At 42.2% G+C, this 12365-nt stretch overlaps 1 long non-coding RNA gene across 1 annotated transcript; it reads right to left on the bottom strand.

Moving 5' to 3' along the window:
* Window positions 1–5421: 5421 nt before the first annotated feature.
* On the bottom strand, window positions 5422–7759 carry LOC109772516 (uncharacterized). The gene is made up of 4 exons (XR_002235122.4): window positions 7353–7759; window positions 6861–6984; window positions 6381–6762; window positions 5422–5708 (listed from the first exon to the last, which is right to left on the bottom strand). It is a non-coding gene; the product is annotated as an uncharacterized lncRNA (long non-coding RNA).
* Window positions 7760–12365: the final 4606 nt, after the last annotated feature.

The raw sequence follows: 12365 nt of genomic DNA, 5'->3' as shown, positions 1-12365 counted from the left end.
GTTTCATTCATATATATGTATTGACCCCCTTCTTCAAATTAGATGTGGCAGATGCGGGATGAACTCCTACCACAAGATCACATACGAGCAATTCAAGAGGAATTGGCGGGATTCTTTCTTGACCACGTCATAAATAAAGCCTGAGAATATCATGTGAAATTTTACATTAGATGTTAGGGAATTGTAAGATATCTTATAATGTATATATGTAGCCAGTAGCGTCGAATAGATATACGAAAACTTGTTGTTCGACCAATCTCTCGGAGAAGGAGAGGTCGATCACTTCTCTCTATATATGTTCATGACGATCTTGTGTACTTAATGGTTTCCTTCATTTGCTTACTAGCTAGAATGTTGAGTCCTCTCTATATGTATAGTACGTAGCGTCGACCAAGCACGGAGATAAGAGAGGACACTTCTCTCTATTAGCTAGCTAACACAATATATGAAACCCCTAAATTAATCCTACAAAACCCCCCAACCCCCCCCCCCCTTTCAAAAATAAAAATAAAAAAACCAAGCCCCTGAACTGCTGACGCGTGGATGCTTTTTGGTCCCGGTTGGTGCTACCAACCGGGACAAAAGGCCCTCCTGCCTGGGCCAGCCGCAGCGGACACGTGGAGCCCCATCTGACCCGGTTAGTAGGCGAACTGGGACTAAAGGTATTGGGCTTTAGTCCCGACCCTTTAGTCCCGGTTCCAGAACCGGGACAAATGGGCCTCTGAAACTGAGACAAATGAGCTTTTTTCTACTAGTGTCTCCTACTCTCTCCCCTCCAACTCATCCAAAATATAATATTTAAAAACTTACAGCCCGCCTTTGTCATCCAACCATTGAAATGAGTTTCTGGCCGGTATGTCTTGAGGAAGGCATGCACACACGTTTGGATATTTACCGGCCTAGATTTTTCCAAAAGAGTGACGATAAATTATGTCCTTGCAAAGTTGGGCATATTACAGGTAAATAAGGAATTCTACCTTGCATAATTATAGGCAAATTAGATTGGGCGTTTTTTTGGTAGAATCAATCTAAATAATGGGTTTATGTTATAAATGGTTACTTTGTGAATCCTTTTGCCATTTGGGTGATCTTACGGTTTCCAGTTTCTACATTTTTTGGGTCATACTCATAGGCTGATGCAATTATGCAAAAATTCTTGATTTAATGAGAATCGGAATCCTCTGACCAACCATGTCCTTGATATAATAATAGCCATGACATGGACCTATATATATCTGCAATATCTCAAGATACTACTACTAGCTAGTAGTAAGGTCAGTCGACCACTAGAGAGTGATTTCGGCTACTTTGTCCCACAGTCTTAGCACTTGTGGTCAGTGCAAGCCATAGCTAACCTCCTTCAACGCTGGATCACATAAGCAACTCACCTGTGAATAGGAAGAGTGAAGGGAGATGTATACGGACGATGCTTACCTTGATGTATTTTCATTGGTGCCGAGATAATATATTCACACAATGCGGAGGTACAAGTTGCAAGATTAGGAGTAGGAGGCATCAGGGATTGCAAGGCTACAGTACGGACGTGTGTGCCATCCTGGTCACGCAGTTGGTGCTCGGGTGTCGCTTCAGTGCCTCCGAAGCTAACTGCCCCACTTACCGCTTTGGCTTCCTTTGCATCCACAGGGACACGCTGGTCTTGGCCGTTTGTGGAAGTGCGGAACATTAGCACAGTGTGTGACGAGGTCAAGACGCCTCAGCTTGTCGCGCCATGCCACCGGATGAACACATCCTGCTCTGATGACATATTGCTTTGCAGCATTAATCACCAACCGGTGCCATGTTAGGCCTCTGGCGCCACTTTTATATTTTGGTACAGCTAGTTTTACTTCCTGTACTGGCCTCTGAGCCGATAGGTATGATTTGGCTTCATTCTAGTCAATGTAGTAATGGAGCCGGGTAGAGCAGCGCATTTATTCTAAAAAAATATCTATCTGTGAATGTTTGCCTACGCATTTTCCAAAACTGGCATCCCCGAACCACATGTCGTACTTACCAACTACTGCTTGTGGGGTGCATAACTAGTCTATATCTGTACCTAGCTACTAATAAATTAGTCATGAATTTACGAGCTCAAATTTTGAAGCTAGCTCACTATTTAGCAAAGCATACTCTTTCTTTCGGGGGTGGCCGCCATGTTTGGTTAGGAGACCCTGAGGATGTTCCCTTCATCCCTGTAAATATTGTGACGAGTTAATAAAAACTTCACGAGGTTGTCTCAAAACAAATACTAATAAAGAGCTGCTTTTCTTCGATTTTTTCATCCATTCACCCATATCATATTTTTCTTCTACTATCCTAGGTGATACTAATTTTTTATGCGTCGGCCCGTCACGGCAAGAAAAAACCTGGCCGCAGGTCATATGAACCTCGCATGAGCTGCCCCGTGACTGGTCTTTTATATATAGAACATAGAAACACCTAAAAAAATTAGAATATAGAATCAACCAAAAGGAAAAATGTTTAGATACAAATGACTGATTTCTTTGAAAAATCAGTCAGGTCAACTCGCATGCCACATCATCTCGTGGTCCCGCGACGCCTCCCGTATCCTCTTCTCTTCTTCCTGATCGAGCCCATCCCTTTTCTCTATTCTCACACACTTCCCTGTACGACTGAAGCACCAAGAACCCTGCCCTCTCCCCTCCCCTGCCCCGTAGCTTTCCCCTCCCCTGCACCCGGCGCTGCGGAGACGCTACATCACAACGCAACATCCGTGCCTGACATTGGGGGAGGTTCGTGACGGTGCCGCAACGGAGCATCCATGGTGCTGCTCGCCGGTGATGGTGATGCAACACATCATCCATGGCGCTGCTGCTCGGGGACGGTGCTGCAATGCAGCATCCATGGCAATGCTCGCTGGTGTCAGTGCTCCAACGCCGGTGCTACAATGGAGCATCGCCGGAACATCGGTGTTGTGACAAAGCATCATTGGAGCTACCGATGTTCCAATGGAGCATCACACCGAGGGCCGCCGCTGTTGCGATGAAACATCATCGAGCCGTCAGTGTTTCAATGGAGCATTGCCGGACCGTGGAGGTGCTTCAATGGAGCATCGCTATGACCAAGAATCGATACTCCAGCGGTCAGCGCTCCTAAGGAGCTGCTGCTCAGACGAGTGAGGTTGAGGGGGAAGACGAGCACTCCCAGCCGGAGGTGGAAAACGCAGCGTGTTGCATTGTTGTGAGCAGGCGATCGAACGGCCACACACACTACATCAGACATCTAGTCAGGCGGTTGATCTTTTTGTAAGATCAACTGGCTAATTTGTAGCAGCACTCCGGCCAAAAAGGATGCTAATAAATTGGCATCTGTGCTACCCCTAAAAAAAATCATCTATGCTACGCTTGTGTCTAATCGAGATATTTTTTGAAGTAAAGAAAAGAGAGTTAACGTATGAAGATTTTTACTGAATAATCCCACCTCGCTCCCAACACCGAGTTATACCAATTTATATATGTTTCTATGTAATTTGGAATATCAAGCAAAGCCGTATGGGAATCAGCAAGCAAGAGCCGATCTAAAATGACAAAGGATGTGTCAGTGGCGGTTGGGACCTCCTATATGACACATTTTGTGTCATACAAGAGCTCAACGCACGGCTGGGCCAGCCCACCAACCCGCTAGTTGTTTCGTTTCCTATTGCGCGACACAGGAATCGATACCCCTACCTCACATGCAAACCGCGAGCCATTGACCACCACACGACACAGCACCAACTGAACATCCAGGTGCAAAACACTATAAGAACACACAGCAGCGTTGAGATTTGAAAAACATTTCTTGAAAATTGCAAGCAGTTTTGAAATGCCGCATTTTTTAGGAAAATTGAAGATGTTTTGATATTCCAATTTAAAAATGAAACACGAACAAAATTTGCAAATCCCAATCAGTTTCCAAAAACGCGAACAATTTTTTTAAAAATTAACATTTTCTGAAAGACGAACAAATTACGAGAAACATGAACATTATTTGAAATTTTTGGGTATTTTCCGAGATCACGAACACTTTTGAATTTTTTAACAAAAATGAAAAACAGGAACATTTTTTAAATTCAGCACCGATTAAGTAAAAACACGAACTTTTTTTAAAAGTGCAAACAAATTTGTATTATATGCTTTTCTGGAAATGCGAACAAAATTTGAAACATGGGAATATTTGTTGAAATTGCGAACAAAAATGTTGAATAAGCAAACATTTTTGAAACATGAACATTTAAAAAAAATGTGAACACATTTTGAAACGAGAACGTTTTTTGAAATCCCTGAACATTTTTTAAACACGAACAATTTTATGAAACTGTGAACAAATTTGATAACAAGAGCATTTTTTGAAATCCTAAACAAATTTTATAAATGCAATTTTTTAAAGTCCTGAATAATTTTTGAAACACAAACATTTTAAAAATGTGATAGGTTAGATTCAAGTGTTCCTTAATTTTTCACCCCTGTTGCATGCATGGGCATGGGTGCTAGTTCATGAAAAATGTGAAGAGCAGGCCAGATTTGTGTTACTCCCGTAATGGTCTATGATCTAATTTAGATGGTTGCGGCGTTTAACTTCCAGACCAGAACAACGATAATTGCCATATTGTTTAGTTACATAACTGTAAGGGCAGGCCTCTCTTTGGTTCAAAGGATTTCCATAGGATTTTGGATTATTCGTTTCTTAGGAATTTTTTCTAGCGCCTGTTCAGTTTGTAGAACCATGAACCATAAAATATACTTCTCTCAGTATGTAACCGTGCCACCTTTAATATGCACAATGCATGTGAAAATGCCTACTACAAAATGCAACCATGCATGCTACTTATATTCAATAAATATTTACAACTATGTAGTCACTACTAGATATCACAATATAACCGAGGGTTGAATTCCCGTCGGTTATTTATGTTCATCGTCGATTATGATCATACCCGACGGTGCACCGTCGGTGATGCTTGGTCGGCCATTACTACAATAGCCGACGGTACTGTCGGCCTTTGTCTTTGCCCACCGTGACAAGCCGACGGTGAGTCATCGGCCATATCTTGGCCTACAGTCGCCTCACCATGTTGAGACATGCATATAGCCGACCGTGACCCGTCCATAATGTATTTGCCGACGGTTGTTTTCTCCCGTCAGTAGTGACAAAGGTTGATGGTATATCTATCCCATCGAGTTTAGTTATAACCAAGAGGGTGCCTAACACCGTCGGTATTAATAGTGGTTGACAGTGCACATAATGACCCACGGGGAAGGCTATAGCCGAGAGGTGTGGCAAATTAGGTTATCAATTTAGTCATGCATATTCTTACACTTACCGAAGCATGGTATAAACTTGCATTTCTACTTTGTTGAACAAGGTGAAATTTCACAATCTAAAGATTATTTTAGAACTGCATGCATTTCAAAACCCAAATGACAAAAACAAATTATATTTAGCACAATCTCATAATGTATCCCAAGTACACCAAGAGTAGTATCCAAATCACACTAAACCTTAATGATCCATCAAAATGAAAAATAAAATAGTGACTAGAACATAATGTTCTATACATTTTTCCTAAGACAAATGGTCCAGAAACATCAAACAGCATCAACATTCCAACTTGAGAACTTCACTTGGTTGAATTACTTTGAAGTCTGCTTGTCACCATAGATATCACTCTCATCATTAAGATCACCTCTATGATTGCTTCCCATTATCTACAAATTATGAAACTACTTGTGAGAAACATGAAAACGGGAATCACAAGAAACAACAAAATATGAAAATAATCTGATGGAGATGGCAAGATAAGTCAGACAAGTCACACAATTATAAAAATGAAACTAGTTAGATGTAATGATGAGAATATACAGAAGTCCACCGCTACTGGACTTATATTTTGACAAGCAGATTCACACAGCACATAAGTCCTAGTTTAAGACCACAACACTAGTAGACTACTATAATCTGAACGAGATGCATGTAAGAATTTAACAAACGCCTTATTCCAAAGCACAGAAGTCTTATAATCCTATTTTTCTTTGCAGGGAAAAAGTCTTCTAATCTGATATAAAATTTGGGACAGGAATAGAAGAAATACATAAAGTACAGTGATCTGTATATATAATGCCCACACATCATTTGAGGGGATGTGTGACACTAAAAAGAGACCACATTGCTTGAAGAACTTGATGCTCTCTGTTTTATAAACCATTAGTTTTACTTCATAGAGAATCAGGATTACATAGACGTGTATGCTAAGGCGTAAAAGGTGGCAACATATCTCAGGAAACAAGAGTTCTCAACATGCAATAGCACACTGTTTGATTAACACTATTAAAAAAACTCTTTCAGGAAAGGCCATACTAACATAAGCAAAAGATGTATACCTGTGTACATAATGACATCCACATTCTTTATACCATATTTTCTGGTTAAGAAAATAAAGTAATTGCCATGTCATCACCAGTATACAACTGCAGGTTGAATATAGGCTCTCAACAAGTGTGCTCGCCCTTGTCCCCCATTAATACCTCATCATCCCAGCGCTTTGTAATCTTTACTCAGCAGCCAGAGACTTGTCCAGACAGAATATTGAACACATAAGAATACAATGTATTGTTATTCTGAAGAGGTAATAACTAGATGTGTAAAGAGTAGATTGAATGCTCTTCACGCAACAGTAGTGCCAATTCTCATGAACTAGTCTTGAAGGCGTTACTTGGCGGTTGGCGCGCATGCCCCCAATCCGTTGGTAGTAATGGCAGTAACCTAAAGAAGCATACAGAATGAATTTCTGGAGATTAAGGAAAGATTTGACAGCTACAAACTGTAGTCAGCAAAACCTCACAACGTGGATATATTCTTACCAACAATCCAAGTGAATGAAGCATGATGTTCTGAGAGAAATACATCTTATGTCCAAACCATTTTAGCTTATCTCGTTTCTTCCTCCAAACCTCAATTCTTATGTTAATAGAGATAGCTTGAAGCCTGAAGAACAACATCAAAAGAAACTGGTTTATGTCTGTTTCTACATATCATAATATTTTAGACCAAGTGTTTCTAATAGAAATTCACAGACAATTATTTTGGGGAACTTACAGATAAGTAAATTAGAGAGAACGCCCCTTAATCTAGGTGTATATAGATACAGTAGGTATTTAGTACATTTGGTGTTGCTTTAGTACGTTGAGTGAAATATAAGATGGAACATTAATGTAAGGCTGGGCGGCCGGGGTGTGGCTGTGTCTGACGCCGCTCTGCTGCGATAGAGGGCACATGTCCTCACCGGCCCAGTGCCAACGAGGGGAAGGTACCACCGTGTCTAATTCCGGTGAAGGAAAAGAAAGAGGTCATACCTTTAAATGACAAGAACCTTGCCCACAACCTTCCTTATCAGCCTCCGACGAAAATCCTTGCAGCACATGAGGCGCAGAGCCTCGACGCACACCGCCATGTGGACCAGCGGTCGGAGAACTTGGCGGCGAAGAACATGCTCTGCGCGACGAGTATGTCAGTGCACACAAAGCTCAAGGGAGAGGCCATCCTTAGCCAAGGATGAGGCGAATCAAGGAGGGGTGGTTCTAGAGCGACTGCAAGACTAGGGGAAGTAGGCAGCGGCGGTGCTGAGGGGGCAGGTCAAGGCAGAGGCGGATCTGGGAGAGGCAGCGCTTGGATGGTTGAGGCGGAGGAAACGGAGAGTGGCACGATAAGGCAGGGCAGGGGACGAGTGGCTAAGGAAAGCCCGCGTGATTCCAAAATTTCCAGCTCCTGCGCGGGTGTTGCTAATATTTTAGCTTCCCAATCTCACGAACTCCTTTTTTTTACGAATAATCTCACGAACTCAATTGCAGATGCCAGGCCCGCCATGTGAAGTGCTTGCAGGCAGTTTCTTTTTCCATTCTTTTTTGAGTCGTGCAGGCAGTTTCTTTGACCTGAAATGTAGACGGGCCTTCGCATTGTAAAGCCACCGTAGTCCTAGCTCCAAATCTTAAGATGCCAAATAATTATTTTCAGCTACTCTTTTTGCCCCTAAAAATGCTAATATGTTTTTTTCAAAACCATTATATTCGAAATTTTATGAACGATTTTTTCTTAAAAAAAACCATGTTTCTATTCTTAGGTTTGTCACATACTCCAATTTCTTTATTTTTTTGATCCAAACTATGCAAATATGAAGTTTCTTAGTAATGATCCATGTACTATGGATGATCCATGCATTGGTGTGTTGTATTTGGTTCCACCCCCAAACTGTTAGATATGTTGTCTCGGGCAAGGATCGTACGTAGACAATCGTACGTATAACATGACTCAATTTTCATTTTGAAATATGGAACTCATGTTTGTTGTAATTCATGATATTAATTAGTACTTGATGACACATCTGCAGTTGTTTACAAAGAGAGGACCATAGAGCAGTGATGAAAAATGCAAGCGAGTCCAATATTATATTGGCATAGCCTCACCGTCACAAGGGACGACAACGCCTAGGACGGCAAGACCTTCGTGACGCCATGTGGCAGACTCCTTGCAAAAGGAGCGATGCTTCCTTTTTGCTTGGCCGCGAGGAAAAAGAATGACCACACTTCTTCGAATAAGGATCATATGCACGTATAGGATCGTACGCATAGCATGACTTCTTTTTTTAAAATTTTGAAATACATGACTCGTACTTGTTATAATTCTTGATATTAATTAGTACTAGATCTTACAAAGAGGACCATAGAACAATGATGAAAAACAGGGTCAGGTCTAATATTGTACGGGCATTGCCTCACCATCGTGGGAGACGACACCACTCAGGGACGGCAAGGCCTCCATGACTCCATGTAGCAAATTCCTTAGAGAAGAAGCAATGTCACCTTTTTACTTCCTTGGTCTGGCCAGTAGATGTGGTGGTATGGTGGAGCCGGGCCTACAATCACCATAGCAGACATCGTAGCTGCTCCAAAGTAACCGCAAGATATGATCTCTATCTCAATCTAAACCTCCATCTTTCCCCACTCCGTGTTCGCCTCCGCATCAACCTTGGAAGCACAGGAAGGAGCAAACCACCTCCAGAGCATGAACTAGCCGAGCATATTGAAAGATTGCAGCGCACGCCTCTCAACAGTTGGCTGACAACCAATACTACCAGGACCGCGAGCGTCATGAGCCAGCTGCCACTGCTGAGCATGGGCATGCAATACACTACACGGAGAGACTTCATGTGCCACACGATGAAAATTCAACCTACACTTTGACATTGTCATCACAAGGACAACAACTTCATCTTGAGTCTCAAGAGCTCTTTCCTTAATTATGGTGCTTTGTAAGTGTACATATTTTAACCATCCTATTTCAGTTGTTTACTGCCAATTTTTTAAGCATCATATGTACGAAAAAACATAATGCAGACACAATAGCAATGCTAGATCTTAATCTTGGAAATTTTCTTATTAGAAATTATCTGGAATACAACAACAGTTGTTCCACATGTTTAATGACGTTGTCCATTGAAACATATCAACGAGAGTGGAAGTTAACCGTCGTTTATTGCTATTCCCCGTCAGGTATTTTCTCAAATAACCGAGAGTCACACATGTACCGTCGGCCATTTTCGCTCATAGGCGAGAGCTTGGTTTTCACCTTCGGCCATTAAATTTTACCGTCGGGCATTACATGTAATCCCCGAGGGTGTAGTAAGAACCGTCGGGCATTAAACTAGATACCCGAGTGTTAGATTTTCACCGTCGGGCATTACATGTAATCCCCGAGGGTGTAGTAAAAACCGTCGGACATTACAATGAACCGTCGGCCATTATACTAGAAACCTGGGAGTTGGATTTTCACCGTCGGGCAATCTAATATACCGTCGGCTATTAGTAGTAATATTTGTGAGTTGACAATAACCGTCGGCCATTGACACTACTGCCGGCTATTACTGTAATAACCGACGGCCCGTCGGCTATTAGATTTCACCGTCGGAAATATGGGGATTTCTAGTAGTGAGTTCTTATATTAGTAATCCAATGAGATATTCATTTTCCATATGACCAAATCTCACTGAAATATATTACATGCCTACCTTCCCTTTTCTTTTAGGACACATGCCTACCTTCCTTACTACATCATGTCGTCACTATGTGAAGATCCACAGCTTTTCTGCAGTAAGCATGTTCGTTGGTTCAGTCTTGAATCTTGATCCACCTGCATATGCATGTTGTCATCGTGGCAACAGGATGAGTATGTGACGGCTGTCAAGCAGCATAATTAGCGAACGGCATGGCAGGGAACGAACATGTACCAGGATACTTGCGGATTAGCTAAGTTATAGCTAGGCAGCCATCTGTCATCGTTATGCGGAGGGCCGACCTCTTTTCCCCATGGGGTGTCTCCGCCTGACGTCCGTCTCCAGCCCCGCGCCGCATGCCTCCCCTGCAGGCGGAGAAACCATTTGTCGGAAAAATAAAGGAATTTCATCATGAGTAGTAGTCAGTTGTGTAAAAAACTCGATGACGCAATAAATAGCATTATTAATCGTGCAAAGCCTCATATCAATCGCTCTTTTCGGTTATAAGCCCACGTCCAATATTCATTATATAATCAAGGGCAGCATCAGTTCTTTTAGAGGAAAGCAACCACCTCTAATCCAATCATCTTTCTGTCACTGAAACAAATCAATTTCGAGTCTCTGCTCTTGAGAGGATGTATTATGCAGTGTTTTGCAGACTTGCAAGGAGCGAAAGATATTAGTGGTATATATATATATATATATATATATATATATATATATATATATATATATATATATATATATATATATATATATATATATATGTTATTTCCTGTTCTCTATCTTACTTATTTTTCTTATGATTCTCCATTATGCAAAATATGTTGGCGCCGCCTCCTCACAGCGCCACTTCTTCTTCTAGCTTGAGCTACCTCGCACAACTCTCGCATCTCAAAGTTTCTCTCAAGAACACAGAGGACAATGACACAACACACGCACACAGACAGGCACCAAGGAAGAAATGCTACTAGCTTTGCCGAGAAGGATTTCTACCTTGGTGACCACCGTGGCTACATCTTTTCTCCCTCGGCCCTCCTCCTCATTACTCAATGTGCATATATATACAAAGGACTCACACGCACTAGCCAGCCATCACGCACGCCCTAAACGGCCGCCACACTCGGCCACCACTCCAACTACCTACGTGCATGCATGCCCACACCCAGTGCGTGGCCAGCATCCTCCTAACGGCCAGGCCACAGGACCTGGATGCCATGCAAAGCACACATACGTAGCTAGGTACTAACAAACTAACAGACTCACCTGATCCTACGCCACAGCTCAAGCCTCCAACTGGTTCGTCCAGCGCTCTAGCCCCTTGCGCCTCCGGTCGTTTCTCACGGCTATGCTGCTTCGCACAGCACCGCGGCTTCAAACCGCCACGCTTCCGCTGCATCCCGCACGTCCCGCGCGCACCTGACAGCCCGACGCGCCCGACCGCACCAGTGCGTCCCGCACGTCCCGCGCACACCTGACGCGCCCGACAAGCCCGACTGCACCAGACGCCGTGGCTTATTCCAACAAAAGAGATATATTTTGCAGCATTTTATTTATACTAGTAAGCTATCTTTATGTGAGCAGCATGATTGTTATTATATGTCGCAAAGTCCACTGCTCCTACCTCTCTCTTGGTCAGCCACTGATGCCAGGGGATCATGTCAATAACTTTATGAATCCTGTTTTCTGAATGAAATTCTTTGATGATTGCCATCCATCAGTTTCTGAAAAAACATTACTTCTTCTTATATTGGGTAATTTTCGTCTTCATTTCAAGCTCCATCTGTTTTCAGATATATACATGACAAAATCGGTGTGAACTCATACAAAATGCTTTTAAAGGTGCGAGTCTAGCGAAGAAAATTGATGCATGCGAACTGGTATGATATTTTGTTATTGCTCTTCGTCCTAGTTCTCATCTCTTTTATCTCTGTAATATACGAAATTATTCTTACAAATATTTTTTCTGCTGCAGCCTTTTTTCCTATATGCCACTGTAAGCAGTAGTTTTTATTTGTTGTCGACCTACGAAACCATTTATTTCCATTTATGGATTCCTTGTTCCGTAAGAAGTCTTGTTACCAAGTTGTGGCCAGCGAGTTGCTTGTAAGTAATTATATTTGCAAATCATCCTCTTTATTCGTCCTGTAGTTCTTTCATTGGAGTATGTTCACCTTCAATGTTTAGTCATGTGCATGCTGATGTGTTGTAATTTAGGTTGGTAAGTTCAAGCATTTGTGGAAAGAGTTAGTTGATCGAGACTCGAGAGTATAGTTTTGATAATTTCAGAAATGTCTATCTTGCTATGCCAAGACAAGGA

The sequence above is a fragment of the Aegilops tauschii genome, chromosome 7 (assembly GCF_002575655.3).
Source record: "Aegilops tauschii subsp. strangulata cultivar AL8/78 chromosome 7, Aet v6.0, whole genome shotgun sequence".
NCBI classification, from domain to species: Eukaryota; Viridiplantae; Streptophyta; class Magnoliopsida; order Poales; family Poaceae; genus Aegilops; species Aegilops tauschii.
The sequence above is the reverse complement of the archived record's forward strand: the minus strand, read 5'-3'. Positions and strand labels throughout refer to the sequence as shown.